Source organism: Pseudorca crassidens, chromosome 19 (genome assembly GCF_039906515.1).
Source record: "Pseudorca crassidens isolate mPseCra1 chromosome 19, mPseCra1.hap1, whole genome shotgun sequence".
Lineage (NCBI taxonomy): Eukaryota > Metazoa > Chordata > Mammalia > Artiodactyla > Delphinidae > Pseudorca > Pseudorca crassidens.
In genome coordinates, this window is record NC_090314.1 from 50,672,968 (window position 1) to 50,696,709 (window position 23,742).

Consider the following 23,742-nt stretch of genomic DNA (forward strand, 5'->3'; position numbering starts at 1 on the left):
ATGAATGGATAAACAAAATGTGGTGTATATATGCAATCGAATATTACAACCTTAAAAAGAAATGAAGTTCTGATACATGCTGCAACATGGATGAAACTAGAAAGCATTATGCTAAGTGAAATAAGCCAGATACAAAAGGACAAATATATGATTCCACTTATATGAGGTACTAAGAATAGGCAAATTCATAGAGACAGAAAATATAACAGAGATTAATAGGGGCTAGGGGCAGGGAATGGGGAGTTCTGTTTAATAGGTACAGAGTTTCTCTTTGGGATGATAAAAAAAGTTCTGGAAATGGGTAGTGGTGATGTTTGTACAATGTTGTGAACACACTTAAAGCCAGTGAATTGCACACTTTAAAATGGTTAAGATGGTCAATTTTTTTTTTTTTTTTGCGATACGCGGGCCTCTCACTGCTGTGGCCTCTCCCGTTGCGGAGCACAGGCTCCGGACGCGCAGGCTCAGCGGCCATGGCTCACGGGCCCAGCCGCTCCGCGGCATGTGGGATCCTCCCGGACCGGGGTACGAACCCGTGTCCCCTGCATCGGCAGGCGGACTCTCAACCACTGTGCCACCAGGGAAGGCCCAAGATGGTCAATTTTATGTTATGCGTATTCTACTGCAATTTAAAAAATCTGAGCAAAAAGAAAGTCGATAACCATTCAGGAACAGTTAGGAGACAAACCCCCTTTCCCCCCATTTATCAAAGAAGGGTGACGTTTAAAGACGGTGGGGAGAAATCTGTGTAAATGCTGTGTAGCGAGCACTTGGGATGAATACGCTTCTACAAGAGATGACATCATACGTCTAAAACTCTCCTCTATTAAGAAAACATGCCTGTGATGTGGTCTACAGCAGCACTGTCCAGTAGAAATACAATGTGAGATGTGTGTAATTTTACATTTCTAGTAGTCACATTGAAAAAAAAAAACCAACTGGGAGGAGGATTTATTTTTCCAAAATACTTGTTTAACCCAGCATATACAAAATATCATCTCAGCTTTAAATAATATAAAAAATCAGTAAGGAGATATAGTACATTCATTACTTTTTTCATACTAAGTTTCTTAACCGATGTGCCGATGTGTATTTTGCTCTTGCCACCCATCTCAGTTCTAACCAGCCACATTTCAATGCTCAAGGGCCATATGTGGTCCCTGGCTTCCATACTGGGAAGCTCCAGGCTAGTTTGAGGGGCAAGATTCTGAACGAGCACTCAGTCCCCTGGCTTCCTGCTCAGCTCCACCACTAACAACCATGGGACCTATGCAAAGTGCCTTAATAGCTGAGAATCTCAGTCCTAGTCCTGAGAAATTCCTAATAAAATGGAGTTAAGAGTTCACCTGCCTAGACCATAGGGTTGTTGGAAGACTCCAGCGAGACAATATACAACTATAAAGGTTCATACAGTTGTGATGTCTGATTGAATCTATTTATCATTACCAAAATGCAATATATTAAAATTATAATCGGGACTTCCCTGGGGTTAAGAATCCACCTGCCAATGCAGGGGACATGGGTTTGATCCCTGGTCTGGGAAGATCCTAAACGCCGTGGAGCAACTAAGCCCGTGTGCCACAACTACTGAGCTCACGTGCCGCAACTACTGAGCCCGCATGCTGCAACTACTGAAGCCCAAGCACCTAGAGCCCGTGTTCCACCACAAGAGAAGCCACCGCAACGAAGAGTAGCCCCCACTCGCCGCAACTAGAGAAAGCCTGCACGCAGCAGCAAAGACCCAACGCAGCCAAGAAAAATTATAGTCTTAGATAATCATAACCATAGGCAAGATAAATACTTCTGGACAGGAATTCCCTGACAGTCTAGTGGTTAGGTCTCCATGCTTCCACTGCAGGGGCATGGGTTCGATCCCTGGTCAGGGAACTAGGATCCCGTGTGCTACGTGGCGTGGCCAACAAAAATAAAAATTAAATAAAAAAAATACTTCTGGACAAGTGAACTTGGGGGGAGGCATGCAGGGAGGGTAGAAGGAGAAGGTTATGGCAGTAAGCATCCGTAGACAACTCCAGACTAGTGTCCTCCAGGAAGAGACGTCCCAAAGCCACAGTCACTGACTTGTGAGTGTGTGGAGCCTGAGAAGCACATGGTCATAATTGCTCTGCAAGTGGATTTTCTTCCAGCCTCTAAGATGCTATTTCTCAAAGGAAGGAGCTCAGAGCTTTCTTGCTTATGAATTTATTTTTCAGGGGTGGGGTGATTTAAAGAGCCGGGGCTGTTTCCTGACAGTGTATGCTGAGCCGGCCTGGAAGCCTCAGGCCCCAGCCAGGCTGACCACGAGCCAGACCCAGAGTAAGCTTCGTCCCACACTTCCTGTCGGGTCCAGCAGCCTGAGTTTCCTGGTGACCCTTTCCTGCACCCAGCTGATTCAAAGACCTGGCAAGAACTGGTGCCAGCCAAGAAAATCTGAGGCAGCCAGGTTTGTTATTTCAAATCTCTAACCCTGCAGACCTCTGTGCTTGGCCGGTAAATAGAAAGTTAAAACAAGGATGCACGCGATAGCTGCGATTTATAATACAAGTGGGCAAAAATCCCTCCATGACCAGCCTTCATTAAATTCGGAAAGTGTCAGCCCATTTCATATTTAATGAATTTAACTAGTATAGTAAAATAATAAAAATGATGAACAGTGGGAATGTAAAGATGATACAACCATTCTAGAAAACAGTTTGTCAGTTTCTTATAAAGTTAAATATACACTTACCATAAGATGCAGCAGTGGCACTCCTGGGAATTTATCCCAGAGAAATGAAAACATGTGTTTTCCTGTGTACCAATGTTTATAGCAGCTTTGTTTGTAATAGTCCTGTATTAGTCAGGGTTCTTCAGAGAAACAGAACAAATAGGGAGAGAGTTTGAGAGAGAGAGAGATTTATCATAAAGAATTGGCTCACATGATCACAGAGGCTGACGAGTTCCAAGTTTCGCAGTTGGCGAGCTGGAAACGGAAGAGAGACAATGGTGTAGTTCCAGTCTGAGTCCAAAGGCCTGAAACCCAGAAAGAGCTGATGTTTCAGTTTGAGTCTAAAGGCAGGAAAAATCGACATCCCAGCTCAAGGCACATCAGGCAGGAGGATTCCCCCTTATTTGGAGGAAAATCAGCACATAAAATTTCATAGAATTACACACACACCCATAAAAGAATGCATGGAGTTTTTTTTTTGGTTTTTTGGGGGGGGTTTTTTGCGGTACGCGGGCCTCTCACTGTTGTGGCCTCTCCAGTTGCAGAGCACAGGCTCCAGACGTGCAGGCTCAGCGGCCATGGCTCACGGGCCCAGCCGCTCCGCAGCATGTGGGATCCTCCCGGACCGGGGCACGAACCCATGTCCCCTGCATCGGCAGGCAGACTCTCAACCACTGCGCCACCAGGGAAGCCCCATGGGTTTTTTTTTTAAAATGATGATGAGTGTCTGTAGTGAGTTCATGTTCTCGGCACTACTCTTGCAACTTTACATACATAACACAAGAAATTGAAAGTAACCATGTGAATAAACACTACTGACTCATTTTATTTTCTTTAAACTTTTTTTAAAATTTTATTTTATTTATTTATTTTTGGCTGTGTTGGGTCTTCCTTGCTGCACATGGGCTTTCTCTAGTTGCAGCAAGCAGGGGCTGCTCTTCATTATGGTGCACAGGCTTCTCATTGTGGTGTCTTGTTGCTGAGCACGGGCTCTAGGTGCGCAGGCCTCAGTAGTTGTGGCACGCAGGCTCAGTAATTGTGGCTCGTGGGCTCTAGAGTGCAGGCTCAGTAGTTGTGGCTCATGGGCTTAGTTGCTCTGCGGCATGTGGGATCTTCCCGGACCAGGGCTCGAACCCATTTCCCCTGCACTGGCAGGCAGATTCTTAACCACTGCGCAACCAGGGAACCCTATGGACCCATTTTAAAGAGGAAGAAACATGCTCAGAGAGTGCAAGTACCCACATACAATCACACAGCAGGAAAACAGCAAAACCAGGACTTAAACCGAATCTGTGTGACTCCAAGCCTTTTGCTCTTTCCCCTGCCTGCCTCAAGTAACCTCCTAATCCATAAATAAACTCCAAAGAATGGAGCCTCCATTGCTCACACAGTAGGTCATTCCAGCCCTGATGTCATCTCAAGCCACAGCTGAGCATCCTACTTGTCCTTCTCACACGCCCTGAACCCCTCACAGCTGCAGCTGGGTCTTGAGATAAATGCAGAAAATCCTACTCTAGGAAGAGGTGGTAAGAATTAGCAGAAAGTTGAGGCCACTGAAGAGTAAACTACACGACGAGTCCAGATAGGCAGATGGCTCTGCCCAGGGTCAGGGGTCCCAGAGTAAAGGGAGCAGCTTTCCTCCATAAACCTTATTTAGATGGTGACTGGCTTTTTAAGGGTGTGTGTGTCTCCTTCAGGATGTCTCCCCTGACCCCCTCCAGGCTGAGCTAGGAGCCCCCGCTTCAATGCTCTCATCAACAGGATTTATCAGGGACTTACCATATGATTCTAGAATCACTAGTGTGTATGCTGATTATCTAGGAGCCTAGCACAGAACTTGGTCTGAGTAGGGGCTCAGTGAGTGTTTGTTGAGTGAATAAATAAACTGTAAGAATCTAACACAGGGGTTGTGGACGAAAATGCCTTCAGAAGCCAGGCAGGATGGACCAAGACATCATCATACTGAGTGAAGTCAGACAGAGAAAGACAAGTATCTTATGATATCACTTATATGTGGAATCTAAAAAAATGGTACAAATGAACCTATTTACAAAACAGAAATAGAGTCACAGATGTAGAAGACAAACTTATGGCTGCAGAGGGGAAAAGTGGGGGGGGGGATAAATTGGGAGATTGGGATTGACATATACACACTACTATATATAAAATACATAACTAATAAGAACGTACTGTATAGCACAGGGAACTCTACTCAATACTCTGTAATGACCTGTATGGGAATAGAATCTAAAAAAAAGTGTATATATGTATATGTATAACTGATTCACTTTGCTGTACAGCAGAAACTAACACACCATTGTAAATCAACTATACTCCAATAAAAATCAATTTAAAAAAAGAAACCATGGGCTTTCCTGGTGGCGCAGTGGTTGAGAGTCCGCCTGCCGATGCAGGGGACACGGGTTCGTGCCCCGGTCCGGGAGGATCCCACATGCCGTGGAGCGGCTGGGCCCGTGAGCCATGGCCGCTGAGCCTGCGCGTCCGGAGCCTGTGCTCCGCAACGGGAGAGGCCACAACAGTGAGAGGCCCGCGTACCGCAAAAAAAAAAAAAAAAAAGAAGCCAGGCAGACATTCCAAGTGATTGAGACTGAGGGTGGCGAGTAGCAGGGAGTGGTGAGAACTAGAGTGAAATGGAGCACATGCACCATGGCTAAAGAGGCAGCCACTACTCAGCTCCAGCCACTTGCTGCCATGGGAGAATGTGGACCATCTATTGCCTCATTTGATTTTTCAAGAGAAGCCAAAATCCAGACTTTTATGATGAGCTCCTGACTTTTTTCATGTTGTGAGCATTTTACACTTTTTAAATTAAGTGAGGGCCAAACAAAACACATATGCTGGTTGACCACTGCCCAGAAGACATGTTTAGAACTTCTACTCTGAAACTTAGGATGTTCTGTCGTTTCTGATGCAGTGATAGTGATTTTGCTGATAACTGATAGGCAAAGAGGTCAAGAGCAGGCACAGGAAAGCCAATGTCACCATCATCCACAAGCCAATTCCATCTGGATGGCCTCCTCTGCAGGTATCCCACTGGGAGAGGTCCAAAGAGCAGGAGAAACTGAAGGCTGGGAAGGAGGGTGGGGGGAACAGCCGCCTTGTGACTGCTACCTGGTTTGGTTATAGGATTCTTATATAACTCTTGGAAAATGCATCATTTTTGAATTATCAGATTATTTTCATCCTTGCACTAGAGGCACAAAGACCAGACAATCTCATCTAATGGACAAAAGATGGGCTTGCCAGCTCTGTTTAAAGAGGAGCCCTCATTGCCTCTTGCACCAGACACGGAATTTAAGACAACACTGGACAGGGCTCTGGGGAAGAGACCATGGGTGGTGAATCACCCTGGCTGACAGAACTAATATGGATGTAACGTCTCCCCACATCCCACCCTTCACTTCAATACCAGGGACCTTTTTCATCTCCCACACTGGCCAGTTCTTCTTCTCAAACAAGGCAAGTGGCACAAAGCTCAGAAAGGCGCAGTTTCAAATCCTCCCTCCACCATTTGCTGGCTGTGAGTTTAGGCAGGTGAAACCTTTGGAATCTCAGTTTTCTCCATCTTTAAAATGTAACTAACACGTGTGATATGACACACCCCTTGATAAGCTATAATCAGAAGGGCGCTTCATCTCTTCGGTACCTGTTCCCAAAATCTACATCCCCAGTCTTACCATGAGAAAACATCTGACGAGCCCAAATTGAGGAAGGTTATACAGAATGTCTGAGTGGACTCTTTGAAAGTGTCAAGATAAAGAAAAACAAGGATCGACAGAAACCATCATAAATTGGAGGAGACTAAGAAGACAGGACAACTCAGTGCAACGTGGTACCTGGGACTGGATGCTGGGATCGGAAAAGGTCGTGAGTAGAACTGGTGAGACCTGAATAAAGTCTGTAGTTTAGTTTTTAAATCATGGGACTAGTAGCTCTTCCTTTTCAAATCCCTTTCCCCTTTCTCTTCCTTTCTCAAACAATTCAGTCCTCAAACTTAGTTGGGACAGAGCAAGGTGGGCGCCCACCGTCAAAGGAGGTGGGGAGATGTGGTGACCCAGAATGGGTGCCCACGTAGCGGGGAACCTGACATAAGGAGTCAGAGCCCGAGCAGGGTGGGAAGAGTGTCCATCCAGGAGTGGCCTGGAATGAGGGGTCAGAGGCCAACAGTGAGAGGAAAGTATGGCTGTTCAAGAAGAGAGTGACAAGTATGGAAGGGAGAAGGCTGGAACGAACCCTGTGGTGTTGGATGGGAATCGGACACAGTGTGAACTCATGGCTTGCAAGATATACAGAGAGATACATGAATCATTACAGAGATGAGTGTTTAATAGGTCAAGTTTCAGTTTTGCAAGATGTGGATGGATGGTGGTGAAGGTTATACAACAATGTGAATGTACTTAAGGCTGCTAAACTGTACACTTAAAAATGGTTAAGATGGGGGACTTCCCTGGCGGTCCAGTGGTAAAGACTCCACCTTAGAGTGCAAGGGGCTCGGGTTCAATCCCTGGTCAGGGAACTAAGATCGCACATGCCACGGGGCAACTAAGCCCGTGCACCACAACTACTGAGCTCGTGCGCCTCAATTAGAGAGCCTGCATGCCGCAAACTACAGAGCCCACATGCTCAGGAGCTCGCACGCCACGACTAGAGAGAAGCCTGCGCACCACAACGAAAGATCCCGCATGCCTCAATGAAGATCTCCTGTGCCGCAACTAAGACCTGATGCAGCCAAAAATAAATTTAAAAAAAATAAAAAGGTTAAGATGGCAAATTTTACATTATGTGTATTTTACCACAGTTTTTAAAAATGATAAATGTAGATGTAAATGACTGTGTGTATGTCATGTTGTATGTGTGTGTCATATTGTGTGTGTGTGTGTGTACACACCTACATTCCCTCCCTCTGTCCACTGAAAGGGACTGGGAGGCCTTGCCCTGGTAGCAATGAGCAGTCAGTATTCAGATCTTGACTTCGAAATATCATTTTCACTAAAACCAACCATGTTCCTTGGAGAAATGGCTGATTCCAGGGTTGAAACAGGAAAATACAAGATGAGCCTAGAACATCTAGTGCTAGAAAGCTCAAAGAATGACAGATCATGGCCAAAGGACACAGCAACTAGCTTGAGTGGGCTCCCACCAGCCACACCGGGAATAATTTAATTATCAAACTAAGTAATGAGAGTAATGGACGGTAACCCACTGAATCCACAAGCCCATGCAGACATAAATAAAGTACTTGCCCAAGATCATGAGGGGGTAAGGTGGACACTCACTTTTTCCTGTTTCATTTTTTCCTATTTAAAAAAAAAATGCTTTGAGTGGAAAGGATATGACACATAGAGCAAACTGGAGGCCCATAAAATTCCTAGAGAGACAGTCTGGGACATATAGACTTCTGAGATCTGTCCAGTGTCATTTCCTGTTGGTGGGGAGGGAAGGTGCAGGAGGTGCCAGTGAGGCATGGGTTGTGGGAGGGGAGCGGGAAAGAGGGGATGGGGCTGGGCTACCAGCTGCTGCTTCTGATGGCCCCCTGCAGTGGTCTCTGCCCTGCAGAGTGAGCTGCTCCACCTCTGGTTCACATCGAAGGGTAAAAGCAAACGGGTTTCTGAGCTGGAAGAAGCCCAGAAGACTTGGCCAAGCCTGCTGCTTAGACACGAGGGCACAGCATCACCTCTTCTGTGGGTCACCAGGCCTGGCCAGCTCCCCAGGGCCTGCAAAGGGGCCGTGGTTGGAATGAGGCCATCTGCTTAGAACCCCATTATCTGGGCCCAGTTCTGCCTAATGTACAAAACAGCATCATCATGTGTACAGAGGGGCAGGTTCTATGACTTGCTGATGACTCATTTCAGGACCAGAATGAAGCTGGATCTGTGCACACACCAAACGCAATCGCCTCCACCTACAGGGCTTGTCTGTGCCTCCTGTGGTACCTCCCTTGGCTGGGAAGGCACAACTGCTTGCTGTGGAATCTGGAGAAATTTCTTAACTTCTCTGAGCCCCAGTTTTTCCATCTGGAAAATGGGAACAAAAATTCCTTCCTCACGGGCCACAGTAAGCCTATTAGAGTCACGGGGACAAAAGGCCCATTCAAACCCAGAAAGCTCTCCGTGTCTGCCATTCCTATTGGTCATTTGGATACCAGTATTCTCTCTTCTATCGGGTAGTAAAAATCTTAGTGGGGGGAGAAAAGGACTTTTTCTTCCAGGCTTTGTACCCCAGCAATTAGTACCATCTCTGACAGTATGAGGCAGGAGACAGACAGATGATATTTCATTTTCTGGTTTTACTATTTGGTGGCTGTGTGACTCCAAAAGGAAGCTTCCTTAACCTCTCTGAGCCTCAGTTTCTTTCTCTGTAAAGGTGGAATCCTTGCCCCTGTGACCCACGTGTTTGTGAGAATTGAGAGAGGCAATGCATGTCAGGGTATATGTGCTATTTTTCTTCCCAGACTCATATTAAAGGCTCAAAGAATAGCTGTTGAGTTGAAGGAATGCACATCAGGAAAACATCTCTTAAAACCATCCAGCTTTGGCCCTTTCTCTGCCTGGCATTAGTTCTTTCCTCTTCAAAAATTGGCAGCTGCCAAAAAAGAGCTGATTCAGTCTGAGGAGAGCTCTGAGTCTCACATCCCAGCCAGTGGAGGTCTCAGCTTCCTACCTTGGTCTCGCCTGTTGCTGTCCTCAAATATATAGAAAGGACATGGCCTCTTTGCCAGATGCAACCAGCTTCTCTTCTCCGGTGCCCTCCTGGGTGTTCCCTGGGAGCCACGCGGCTTCAGTGGGACTCTCATCTGTGGCTAAGAGCCCCGGCCAGAAATCAGGTCTGCAGAGCAAAAGGGTCTGGGTTCTAGGGTACCACCTTCCTTGGTCCTTTGGAGAAGAAGGTGAAACCAGAGAGGCTGGTTACACCTTAGCAAACCATTTGGCCTCCTTGTGCCTCAGTTTTCTTATCTGTTAAAAGGGCTTATAGATACTACCCATCTTACAGAGTGCAATAAGGCTTCCTTAGAGGTTCGAGTATGTAAGGGGCATACTTAGTACAGTACCTGGCACATAATAAGTGCTCACTCAGTGATCACCATTATGAATGTTAGTTCTCATTTGGAATCTCTCCAGCCCTAAATAATTCCTCCTGAGTAGCTTAGAAGTTGCCAGGGTTCAAGCTCAACTCTGCTTTACCAGGGGAACTGCGGGAGAGTTATTCTCTCATTTGGTTTCTCTCTCTTCCTTTCACAAGTGAGGAATCCAGGGACTTCCCTGGTGGTCCAGGGGTTAGGACTCTCAGCTTCCACTGCAGGGGGCACGGGTTCGATCCCTGGCTGGGGAACTAAGATCCCACAAGCCACACCGTGCAGCCAAAAAAAAAAAAAAAAAAAGTGGATCATCTGATCACCCAGATTCTAATACACCCAATTAACCCCTCTCTTCTTCCAAAAATTATGTCAATCCCTCAAACAATCACCCACCTAACTACCAGCCACAATCTAACTACCCCCCTGAAACTCGGACACTGCTCAGGGTAATCAGCACACAAAATTGAAAGCTTCTGCTTTAAGCTCTTATTTGAAACCTTGAAACAAGAAAAAGAGCAGAAGCAGCAGCCTTCCCCATCTCTGTGAAATCCTAAATTTAAAAAACCTCAAAATAAAAAACCAAAGATAAATTTTATACATAATTTTAAAATATAACTGCATACTCTATTCCATAATATAATTATTATATATTAACAAAATAATTCTAGAATATACATCATTTCCATGTGTGTGTATACACTCAACCAAAGGCTAAGAGAAAGGCTGTCACACTCAAAAGCAAAATGGAACAAATTACACAGCCTTTGCATGACAAGAAAGAGCTAGAGGAATAACTTTGTGGAGGGCCGCCAAGTTTTCTCTGAAGCAGCTGTTGAAATTTGCTTCATGATTACAGTGGGATGTGATTGTAGGTGAGGACTGGGGACAGGTTCTTTGAGTAACTGTTTAGATCATTTTGCACAGTCTTAAATATATTGTGCTCTCAAAAAAATCTATTCACTTATCTATCTGTCTGAAATTTGTCTCCCTCCATCCTTAAACTCCTGCTTTTTTAAATTAACACTAATTAAGAGCTTACTTGTTGAGCTGTTTATCTATTCACCCTTAAAACATCCCTAGGAGTTTGATACTAGTTTCATCCGCAGTTGGCTGACTTGGAAAGTGAGGCACAGAGCAGTTAAGTAACTTTCTGGAGGTCACACAGCTATGCAGTGCCAGAGTCAGAATTCAAACTCAAATCTGTCTGATTCCAGAGCCCACACTCTTAACCACTAGGCTCTACTGCCTCCCTGTGGTGGGTTTTCCAGTCAGGAGGAAGCCACCAGCTTTCACAAATCCCTCCCTACCTGATAACACACAGAACTCAGTGCCCCCCTGTTGCTTCTCATAACAAGCCCCACACCTTGTGCTTACATTTTCAACACGCATAAAATATTAATCCACCAGGAGAAAAAAGTACATTGGTTTGAGTTTTTTTAAACCAATAACTTCCACTTTCTCTGACTCTAGGCCATCGTAAGGAAAGCATTTTTTTCTCACCCTCCTATGTGAAACCAAAAGAATTCACTCACTGTCAACTCTGGATCTGGGGTAGGTTACATCTCCGAAGTTTTAGAAACATCTTGTTCTTCACATCGGTGCTTCAGATACCTCCAGATGGCAGGAAGGCAGGTTTATTTTCTTCCTGTTAAAACTTTTTTTTTTTTTTTTTTTTTTTTTGCGGTACGCGGGCCTCTCACTGTTGTGGCCTCTCCCGTTGCGGAGCACAGGCTCCGGACGCGCAGGCTCAGCGGCCATGGCTCACGGGCCCAGCCGCTCCGCGGCATGTGGGATCTTCCCGGACCGGGGCACGAACCCGTGTGCCCCTGCCCCGGCAGGCGGACTCTCAACCACTGCGCCACCAGGGAAGACCCCTGTTAAAACTTTTGAAGTTTAAAGCAAAAGTTTTTGGCCTCGGAGGCTGGTTTCGTGCTACGGTGGGTGAGGCTTGGGGTGGCAGGGGGGGAGGGTCCTGGTGGGTGGGGCTGGTTTGATGTATCTGGTGGGATTAGGAGCAGATGTGTAGAAGATTAGAACAGAGCCGATGGGGTCTGTGGGAGATGGATTGAATTAAGGTTTGATTAGCTATTTGGTTCCTTACTATTTACCAAGTAATGTGGAAGGTGACAAAAAAGCAGCCCAAGAAAAGGGCAAAGAAGAGAGTGGGGGAGGTGATGCCACCTGGGATGTGTCATTCCCCTTCTCTGCGCCTCGGTTTACCCATTTGAGAAAGAGGAGGTGGAATTAGTCTCTTCTCTCCCTTGCGGATCTAATTCCATGACTGATATGTGCCTTCTCTTCATTTCTCCCAAATTGTTGTCCCAGTTTTCTGAATTTTCACTGGTATCATGATGAAGGCACTTTGTGCCCATCTATTGGGAAAGTAAGTGTGTGTGTGTGTGTGTGTGTGTGTGTGTGTGCATTCAGTGTGAATGCCTGTTTTATGCATATCATATGCCTGCCACTGTTCTGGGTACTGTGATGAGTGCAGCAGACAAGGTAAAACCCTGTACACACAAATATCCAAGTCCTCCTCTCCCTGGACACACCACTGAACTACACTTCCTGGCCTCCTGTGAAGTTAGGCAGAATCACGGAACAGTTCTGGCTGGTGAAATGTGGGCAGAAGTGATATATGTGATTTCCTGGCCTGGTCCCTAAGAACACAGCTGTGGTCGTCCATGCTCTGTCTTCCCTGTTTGGTTGGTCAGATACTAAACCCCTAGAAAATGACAGAGCCATTTGTGGATGGAAGAAACCTGAGTCCCTGAATGAGCATGTGGAGCAGAGCGCCCCCCCCCCCCGCCACACACACAGACACACGAACCTGCATCAGAACCTTGATGTGAGCAAGAACTAACCTCTTTGTGTTAAGCCACTGAGATTTTAGGGTTCTTGGGCCTATAAGCAATGCTTTTTCGGGAAATAAAAGCACTGCAAACAAAGTAAAGGGATAGTGATTAGGGAAAGGGGTGATGTCATGAAGGTTTTAGGAAGAGGTAACATTTGAGGCAAGACCTAAGGATGAGAAGAATGAGTCACATGGAGATGTGTGGGGAGACTACCTCAGGAAGAGGGAACAGCACAAGCAAAGGCCCTGTGGCAGCAGCAAGGTTACAGTTTGAGGAATAGAGGAAAGGCCAATGTAGCTGGAGCACAGTGAGCTTGGCAAAGTGTGAGAGATGAGGTCAGAGGGGTGGGTGCCCGATGGCAGCTAGTTCACAGAAGGCCTTGCAGGCTGCAGTGGGTTTTATTCTAAGTGTGATGTGAAGCCATTGGAAAGTATGAAATGGAGGAGTGATAGGATATGATTTGTGTTTTTAAAGACCCCTCTGTGGCTGAAGTCAGATTGGTGGTTACTTCTGGCAGCTGGGGAGTGGGGACTAGGGGTTAAGGTTATGGAGGGGAGGGTTGAGGGAAAGATTAGCAGGTGATTGACTGGAGAGGGGCCTGAAGGAACCTTCTGGGGTCCCAGAAATGTCCCATATCTTGATCCAGATGGTGGTTACCTGGGTGTGTCCATAGGTAAAAATGCATTGAGCTATACGCTTAAGATTAGAGCATTTTACACACATTACTGTGTGTATATTTACCTCAATAAAATCAAATAAGGACAAATGAAGCAACCTAATGTCCATTGACAGATGAATGGATAAAGAAGATGTGGTACAGGGACTCCCCTGGCGGTTCAGTGGTTAAGACTCTGCACTTCCACTGAAGGGGGTGAGGGTTCGATCCCTGGTTGGGGAACTAAGATCCCACAGGCTGCACAGTGCAGCCAAAAAAAAAAAAAGAAGAAGAAGATGTAGTACATATATACGATGGAATATTACTCAGCCTTAAAAAATGAAAAAATGCCATTTGCAGCAACATGGATGGACCTAGAGATTATCATACTAAGTGAAGTAAGTCAGACAGAGACAGACAAATATCATATGACATCACCTATATGTAGAATCTAAAAAAAAAAATGATACAAGTGAATTTATCTACAAAATAGAAACAGACTCACAGACTTTAAAAACAAACTTATGGTTACCAAAGGGGAAAGGTGGGGGGGGGCAGATAAATTAGAAGGTTGGGATTAACATATACACACTATTATATATAAAATAGATAGGACTTCCCTGGTGGCACAGTGGTTAAGAATCCACCTGCCGGGCTTCCCTGGTGGTGCAGTGGTTGAGAGTCTGCCTGCCAATGCAGGGGACACGGGTTCAAGCCCTGGTCTGGGAGGATCCCACATGCCGCGGAGCAACTAGGCCCGTGAGCCACAACTACTGAGCCTGCGCGTCTGGAGCCTGTGCTCCACAACAAGAGAGGCCGTGACAGTGAGAGGCCCGCGCACCGCGATGAAGAGTGGCCCCCACTTGCTACAACTAGAGAAAGCCCTCGCACAGAAACAAAGACCCAGCACAGCCAAAAGTAAATAAAATAAATAAATAAATAACAGTTTACGCTTAAAAAAAAAGAATCCACCTGCCAATGCAGGGGACACGGATTCAAGCCCTGGTCTGGGAAGATCCCACATGCCGCGGAGCAACTAAGCCCATGCACCACAACCACTGAAGCCCGCGCTCTAGAGCCTGTGCTCTGCAACAAGAGAAGCCACTGCAATGAGAAGCCCGCACACCGCAATTAAGAGTAGCCCCCGCTCACCACAACTAGAGAAAGCCCGCGCACAGCAACGAAGTCCCAACACAGCCAAAAATAAATAAATTAATTAAATTAAATAGATAACCAACAAGGACCTACTGTATAGCACAGGGAACTCTCCCCAATACTCTGTAATAACCTATATGGGAAAAGAATCTGAAAAAGAATGGATATATGTATATGTATAACTGAATCACTTTGCTGTACACCTGAAACTAACACAACATTGTAAATCAACTGTACTCCAGTATAAAATAAAAAGTAAATTTTAAAAAAGTCACGGGAATTCCCAGGTTAGTCCAGTGGTTAGGACTCTGAGCTCTCACTGCTGAGGGCCTGGGTTCGGTCCCTGCTTGGGGAATTAAGATCCCTCAAGCCGTGTGTCACAGCACCCCCCTCCCCCCCCCCACAAAAAAAAGTATATTAAAGAAAGACAAATGAAAAGGAGAAATCCAGGGGAAGATGTCGTTAAGAGTGAGCAAGTTTTACCAAAAAACAAGTCCCGGGGACTCCCTGGTGGTCCAGTGATTAGGTTGCGGGCTTTCACTGCCGAGGGCCCTGGTTTGATCCCTGGTCGGGGAACTAAGATCCCACAAGCCCGACGACTCAGCCAAAAAACAAACAGAAAACAAGTCCCTCGGGCTGCTGCATGAACCGGAGGGGTACTTGCTGTTCCAGTTTTACTCTCTGTTAGGGAGACAGGGAGAAGAAAGGGAGCATGTCCTTCTCATTGCCACCGGCTTGAGTTTTACCTTTTAAAGGCAAATTGGTTTCATGTTCTTCTTTTTCCCTGTTCTATCTCAAGAGACAGAGTCTCTGCCTCTACTGTCCACATCCTGGCCCATCTCTGCCCTCCAATGCCACATGCTGCCCTGCCTCTGTGCTGTTTCCATCCTGCAGTGCAGCATCATCCAACCGGGAGGCCATATTCAAATGTTGCCAATGGCCTCAATAATCCCTTTAATGTAATTTTTCCCCCAGTCAAGGATCCAGTCCCAGATCAGGGACTGCATTTAGTTGTTGTTATGGATTGAATAGTTTCCCCACAAAAAAAAAAAAAAAAAAAGATATGTTGAAGTTCTAACCGCCAGGACCTCAGAATGTGACTTTATTTGGAAATACAGTCTTTACAGAGGTAATCAGGTTAAACTGAGGTTATTAGAGTGAGCACTAATCCAATATGAATGGAGTTCTTTTATTTTATTCTTTTTTTTAATTTTATTTACTTTTTTTTTTTGGCCACTCTGCACAGCTTGTGGGATCCTAGTTCCCCAAGCAGGGATTGAACCCGGGCCCTTGGCAGTGAAAGCACAGAATCCTAACCACTGGACCACCAGGGAATTCCCGAACGGAGTCCTTTTAAAAAGGGAAGTTTGGACACAGAGACAGACACGCATCGAGGGACAATGACGTGAAGAAAGGCAGGGGGAAGACGCCATCCATCTACAAGTCAAGGGCAGAGGTTTGTTACAGACCCTTCCCTCACATTCCTCCGAAGGAACCAACCCTGCTGACACCTTGACCTCAGACTTGTGGCCTCTAGAACTTGAGACAATACATTTCTGTTCTTTAAGCCCCCCAGTTTGTGGTATTTTGTTACTGCAGCTCTAGGAGGCTAAGACAGTTGTCAGGTCACTTTAATAGCCCTTCTGACTCGACTGGAAAAGGAGCAGATGATCCACCATATGAGCCCCGAGGCCGTAGGCTGCCCGGCATTTGGAGCAAGTTTTCGGGCATCCACAGCACCCATCTGGTGAGATCTGACTGGACTTTCTGCCTTTAAATGTCCACCTGGGGTGTTGGGTGGGCCAGTGCCCAGGGCTGGGCCCTGGGGGAACCCAAGGGGCACCAAGACTTGGACGCTGCCCTCAGGCTGCCCATGGGCAGCAGGATGGAGGGGACACCCTTCCCCCAAGGAACAAGGTAGACACAGCTTGGTGAGGGCGGCAGGAGGAGGAGGCCAAAGGGGGCAGCAGAGAGAAGGGAGGGGCCACATGGGGATGTCCAGGGGGCTCCCTGGGGAAGGTGAAGGTTTCTCAGGTTTTCTCCATGAAGGACAGGTTTTAAGGGTTTTTTTGTTTGCTTTGGGGTTTTGGGGGTTTTTTGGCTGTGCTGTGCAGCTGATGGGATCTTAGTTCCCTGACCAGGGATCAAACCCACACCCTCGGCAGTGAAAACGCAGAGTCCTAACCACTGGACCACCAGGGAATTCCCCAGTTTTTAAGCTTGCAAAAAAGAAAGACTGAAGTAAAATTCCTGGTCTTTGTCTATTGGCTGAATTTCCCTGTGGCTGCCTCTTGCTGAAGGTGGGACAAACGGTGACAGCCTGCGGTCTCCCTGGCAGCTGGGCCTTGAGGAAGGAGAAAAGAAATAGCTGCTTGCTGAATAGGCCCTGTCAGAGAAACAGAGCAGCTCATTCACTGCAGGAAAAACAGGACCTCAAAGCTCTGGGGCCTGACCGGGAACCGTGCAAAAAGTGGTTCCTTTTCCACAAAGATCGCTCACAAGATGCACAATGCACCCGATTCCCAGGGCACCTGGTGCGGTGAGAGGTGTGTCTTCAACACCCCATGGTTTGGGAGATTGTCATCACCCGCAGGGCTGAGCCCAGGAACCCAGGGTGCTTCCAGGAGCTTAGACCTAGATCTGAATGGGCTGAAAGGTCACCAAGGTAAGATATATGGCTAAGAGGGAAGACACAAGCCAACACTGAGTCACTTTGAACCTTCAGATCCGGGTTTTTCAACCTCAGCACTATCGACATTTTAGACAAGATCTTTATTGACATTTGGACAAGATTCTTTATTGCGGGGGGTCTGTTCTGTGCATTATAGTACATTCAGCAGGATTCCTGACGTCTACCCACTCAGATGCCAGTAGCGTCCCTTTCCCCAAGATGCAACAACCCCGAATGTTTCCAGATTGTCAAACATCCCCTTGGGGGTTGCAAAATCACCTTTGATTGAGAAACACTGCTTTAGATAAAAATTCACCTTAGACTTGTTAAATTTTTTTGCAATTACCTGAAATCTACCTCAAAAGTCTAAATGACCCAATTTCAACACCAGTATTTGAACCCCACTGAATGCAACAGAAAGCAAATCAAGGAGGCAATTAATTACATACTGCCTAACTTGCTGCTTCCTTGTAGCTCCAGTTGCATTTGGCTGTTGGCTTTCCTTCCTCTCCACTGTTTGAATTGTTGCTGTGCAGAGCAAAAACAGCTTCAGCTCCACCTCAGAGCTGGCCGCATGTCAGCAACGGCTGGGAGGACTCTCATGGGGCTTTCCAAGCTTAATTAGTTCATATTTGTCAAGTTCCTTAGGAAGCTCAGGCCAGGATGCTATGGGAAGTCCAAGTTACTGGGATTCTCGCCACACTCTTTAAAAGAACATTCCCACATAAAAAGGCTGGGGTAAGCCAGAAAAGAGCTCATAGGAGCGTGTGTGTGAATAGTGAAGGCGTCCTTGGGAAGTGCATTTGAGACCATAAAGAAAGAGAGTAATACTTTCCAACTTTCTGGCCCTCCTCCTATTCTCTAGAGCAGGAAATTATTTAAAGTATTTCCTGAACAGCTGAAGTATGTTAGAAACCTGCTAGCATTCTCTACATTATCTCCAGGAAATAGACCCCGAAGAATTTCTTTGCAACAAGAAACTATTTGGGCTCTGTTGCTCATTTCCACCTGAATGGGATGGATACTCTCATTCTGGGAACTGGAGATAGCAATCTTGTTAGATCATTTTGATGTCATACTCAGTGTCCGAAAGAACATTCCCTGAAAGAGAACTCTCTTAGCGTGTGTGTGTGTGTGTGTGCGTGCGTGCGTGTGTGTGCGTGCGTGTGTGTGGAGACAGAGAGAAACTTTCTTTGCCAGGTAATTTAGCATCATCAGTAATAGCTCGCTAGTTATCTAGTTACCCCCACTTAATCTCCAGGGTGGGGTAAGAATGAGGTCAACCTCTTCTGTTTTAGGCAGAATTCTAGAATGTGCAACAAAAGGAAACTGATTAGTCCCATCCCACCTCTAGAGATTTGCTCTCTCCAAGGCTTGAGCCTATAAATCTCTCAGGGTGGGGGTCCACAGGCATCCTGCCCCCCAAGCCAAGTTTAAGCCTCCCGAGCAAATCGATGTTGGGATGTTGGTGAGGTCACGGGACGGAGAGCCATCTGGGAGCCAGCTGTGACTTTGGCTAGCAAATTCCCCCAGCCTCCTAGGAGAAGGGCAAGCATGATTACCACAGCAGAAATACCAGGGGGAAATGGCAGTCGTTACATCCAGAGCAAAGCACAAGGCCTAGAAAGAAAGCCAATTTCTGAAGAGAATGACAGATCTGATTATGCTGGTGAAGGCCAGGCAAGTTCCCTGCTTCCTTAAGAACAGTTAGGAACCACTCCCCCTGCGGCAGCCGTGCTCAGGATCCAACCCTGGGAAGTGTGTGATTTGCCTCTCGGAGACCTGGCAGCAGGATGGGGAGCCAAACAGTATTTTTGTTGCCGCCCGCCCTCTGGGGCCTCCAGGGAAGCCAAACTTGAGGCCAAAGAGAGAAATACAAACCCCTGCCATCTTCTCTTGCCGGGGACAAAGGCACCACATTCTTCGTGTGCTTCATCATGCTTTTGGAATGAATGTCCACCAAATGCCATCTTTTAGGGACAGCAGTTAAAACTCCCATTCAACCTGAGCTCTTCAGTCAAATTACAGCTAAATTCTTGGCCTGAGGTCTTAAAGGACTGCGTGAAGCGGGCTCAGATGGTGACGTTCAAGAAAATAAAGCACGCCTCAAATGTGTAGAAAATAAATTGGAAAGATCTACACCTGAAGTTTCTAATATTTTGAAGGTGGCTACACCTTTAAGAACCTAATTTTCATCAGCCTATGAGCCCCTTTCTCAGAAAAGCTCATACTCATGTATCTAACAGTAAACTTTGCATACGATTTCAGGGGTTCATGGGCCCCTTAAGGTGTATCCTGGATCTCAGGTTATTCACATTAAAAATTTCTATCTCTACAATCTACTATGTATAAAACAAATAAGCTACAAGGATATATTGTAGAGCACAGGGAATATAGCCAATATTTTATAATAACTATAAATGGAGTATAATCTATAAAAATTTTGAATCACTATTGTACAATTAGTTGTACACCTGAAACTAATATTGTAAATCAACTGTACCTCAATTTAAAAAATCCAATACTGTTCATGTGTTTAAGTAAATGCCTTGTGGTTATATTTTTTCCTTGTTTTCTTTTTTAATAAAGTTTAAAATAACTTGAAAAAAAGAATTCCTATCTATGAAAAAATATACAATCCAATGGTGGGACTTTAGGCTATTTTAATCTTTGTGGTGTTGTATTTTTTAAATTTTCCAAAATTAGCATTAGTTTTGTAACTAGGACAAGTTATTTTACAAAGTTACCAAAAAGAAAGAAAAGAAAGAAGTTTCATATTCACTAAGTTAATGTTTCCTTGGAATGACAGACATTGGCTGAAAAGATGGTCAAAAATGTAGTGGGGGGATACTCACTGGTCACCTAAAAGTTTGGTCCAAGACAAAGAGTTTGAAAAGGTCTTCTCATTTCTACGTGTTTTCCCACATTTCTCCTGTTGTCCAACAGTTTTGCTAAAAAAATCATATGTGTCTTTCGTAGCTACAATCAGAACAGCCTTCTGATCCTTAGATATCTATATTATCCAACTTTTCATTCATTTTGAATGAATTCAAAGTTTCTGATTCATCCAATCCTTTCTCAAGTTCCCTTGTTTTTGTGGCTAAGCTTCCAATATCTCTACCTGAACCTGTTTTCTAAACATCCAACCTTTTTCAGAGCAGAAAATACAGCTTTGTTTGGCTGTCTCACTGTGAAATGTTTGCTCACTTAAGGAACTTTATATCACTCTTAAGTAAAGGCCAATTTGTTGTCTATAGTGACAAGTTTCTAAGCAAGCCATTACCAAGCTGGCTTGGGTGGCTCAGATGGGGCTGTTCTCATGGCTGGTGCCCCAAATAAACTGCTCAACAGAATTCAGAGAAAGGGGAATGGGGGCGGGGCACAGGAAGAGAACTCAGAGCTCTTGCAGGGTTTAGCTGCAAAGGCCATCCCAGAAAAAGCTGGTGAGCCTTGGGCCAGTTCCAGTTTGGAAAGCTCTGGCAAGCCTGTAACAAAACTAAAGGCTGACAGAACATCCAACGTTGGGATAGACTCCTACCATTGAGTACAGAAACAAGCCATGTAAAGTCTCATGTTGATGTATATCTGTGACTGATTAAAGGGGGAAAAAAAGGGAGAGTAATAACAAACTTAGTCTAGGAGATAAAATGTGCCAAAATAGAGGCCTGTGGAAGAACTGAAGGAAAACTTTGCTGTTAAAAGGTTGGGAATAGCTGTTCTATGGCTACGATACTTAGCTAGGATATTAATACTATATAGTAATTAGTACCTGTACTACTTTAATAGCCCAAAGGTCACTCACTCACTAAAATACAGCAGAGACAGATTTTGAACTCAGGCTGATCTGGCTCCTAATTACTAGTCCATTCCATAGCACTACCTCTCCAAACTAGGACAGGGAAAGACATTTTTGATTGTGAAAAGTGTGGGGGGAATGAACAAACTGATCAGTTTAAGAGGGTTTGGTGACTACAACACCTACACAGTGTTATGAAACTGTCCCAAATATTTAGGAGGAACTGGGCATTTGTGGACACCAGAATTATGCTTTCAAACTATGCCCAAAACATGCCATTTAACATACAAGTGTTCAAAATTAAATTGCTCTTCTGCCCTCAAAAAGCCCTACTTGATAGCTTGAGTGTTTTTTATCATCTTTATTAGCTGGGGTTAGGAAAGTTGAATCAGCAACGTTACTAAAACACTTTTCACGAACACTTTCCCTTGGGGGCGGGGAGCACGGCATGATTTGGCCAGGTTTTGTTAATCACAAATTAGGTCAACAGCCCAACCTCAAAAGAAAGAACCATTAATGACATATTTCAAGGGCTTTGCAAAATCAGCCAGCTGGGTCTTGGCAAGCTTCAGCAAGGGTGGAGGGAGGGAAGGAGTGGCCAGCTACACTTTCCTTAATGGCCTTCTGAACTTGGGGTCCTGTAGCTCACAAGGTTTCCAACTGCCCATACAAACAAAACTGAAGACTTTGCTTCCACTGCTAATGGAAAGGAACCTGCCACTTTGGTGACCACAATTTTGGTTTCCATTCTTGGTTCTGAGAAGCTCAAAAAAATAAATAAATGAATAAACAAGAGCAATTTAAGAGGCCTAATGCTGAAGCAAAAATCCTATTCAACAATGAGGATTTACTGTAACAAGAAATTATCCAGAATTTCTTTTCAGTGATGCAGCCACAGAAAGGTTGAAGAGAGGGACGGAAAAAAAATCAAACATCAGTAAGAAAAGGAATGTTTATTTCCTACCTTAATTCTAAAAATAGTTAAGTTGCTTGATACGATTTAAAGCCAAGATACAATGTAGCAATTTAAAGAATCAGGGACTTCCCTGGTGGCACAGTGGTTAAGAATCCGCCTGCCAGTGAAGGACACATGGGTTCGAGCCCTGGTCTGGGAAGATCCCACATGCCGCGGAGCAACTAAGCCCGTGAGCCACAACTACTGGGCCTGCTTTCTACAGCCCGTGAGCCACAAATACTGAGCCTGCGTGCCACAATTACTGAAGCCCGCGCACCTAGAGCCCGTGCTCCACAACAAGAGAAGCCACTGCGATGAGAAGCCCGTGCACTGCAACGAAGAGTAGCCCCCGCTCGCCACAACTAAAGAAAGCCCACGCGCAGCAAAGACCCAACACAGCCAAGAAAAAAAAAAGAATCAATACTCCGGGAAATATTTAACACTGACGTTCAATCTTCTAATGATAATGTTAACTTTTTTTTTGGCTGCGTGGCATGTGGGATCTTAACTCCCCAACCAGGGATCAAACCCACAGCCCCCTGCATTGGAAGCACATAGTGTTAACCACTGGACCACCAGGGAAGTCCCAATAACGTTAACTTTTTAAAGATTTTTGCAACAAGCAAAATAAGTGTCTGCAGTTTTTACTTTTATATTTCACTAAAATTCTGTGTTACCTTCCCACCCTTACTTACAACTAATACAAAAATCAAACAGGGCTTCCCTAGTGGTGCAGTGGTTGAGAATCTGCCTGCTAATGCAGGGGACACGGGTTCGAGCCCTGGTCTGGGAAGCTCCCACATGCCGCGGAGCAACTAGGCCCATGAGCCACAACTACTGAGCCTGCGCGTCTGGAGCCTGTGCTCCGCAACAAGAGAGGCCGCGATAGTGAGAGGCCCGCGCACCGCGATAAAGAGTGGCCTCCGCTCGCCACAACTAGAGAAAGCTCTCGCACAGGAACGAAGACCCAACACAACAAAAATAAAAAAATAAAACAAAGGTCTAGTCTTAAAAAAAAATCAGTTATAGGCAAAGATCATTAAAATCTTAGACATTTAAAACTGCTAGCTTAAAAATGTAGTGCATTAATAAAAGCAATTTAGACATTTTATGAAAGAGGGAAAAATTGGTGGCTGTACAGTGTTTTATCACTTTTTAAAATCAAGCTGAATATAAAACCTCAAAAAATACCTAAGATTTTATCCAGTTAAGTTCAATAAGAACATACAAATGGCTCTCTGGATTTTAACTCCAAGGAAACTAGTATGTTAAGAATTTTATCTAAAATATGAAAATGTATTTTTAGAAATCAGCTGCCTCCCGTCCATTACTTCACTGAGTCATGCCTTTACGCTAACAAATCCAGGCCTTGTACTCTTATCAAAGTGTGTATTACACTAGTCCCTTTAAAGCCATAAAGCTCCACCTACCTTAAAGCAAAAGCCTAGGATGTCCAGGTTTACTTCCACATTTTCTCAAGTGAAAGACTTCTGGATGCAGCAACCAAGAAGGGACTTATGCTGGGGAAAGGGGAGGGAAAAAGGGGAGTGGAGCACGAGGTAGGCAGGGAAGGGAGGACAGGCTGCAGAGCCGCAGTCTGGTTACTTCTCTCCTCCTCCCCCCCCCCCCCCCGCTTTTATAAAATATTTATTTTTGGCTGCGTTGGGTCTTCATTGCTGCACGCAGGCTTTCTCTAGTTGCAGAGAGCAGGGGCTACCCTTCGTTGTGGTGCATGGGCTGCTCACTGCGGTGGCTTCTCTTGTTGCAGAGCACGGACTCTAGGCACATGGGCTTCAGTAGTTGTGGCTCGCGGGCTCTAGAACACAAGCTCAGTAGTTGTGGTGCACGGGCTTAGTTG

General features: G+C 45.5%; 1 long non-coding RNA gene across 1 annotated transcript in view; it reads right to left on the reverse strand.

Moving 5' to 3' along the window:
- The window catches only part of LOC137212090 (uncharacterized), a 46,810-nt gene extending 23,302 nt beyond the window's left edge, over positions 1-23,508 (reverse strand). The window contains exons 1-2 of the long non-coding RNA XR_010937355.1: positions 23,315-23,508; positions 2,916-3,009 (exon numbers count right to left, since the gene is read on the reverse strand). This is a non-coding gene — a long non-coding RNA (uncharacterized lncRNA). The remainder of the gene's footprint in view (positions 1-2,915; positions 3,010-23,314) is intronic.
- Positions 23,509-23,742: the final 234 nt, after the last annotated feature.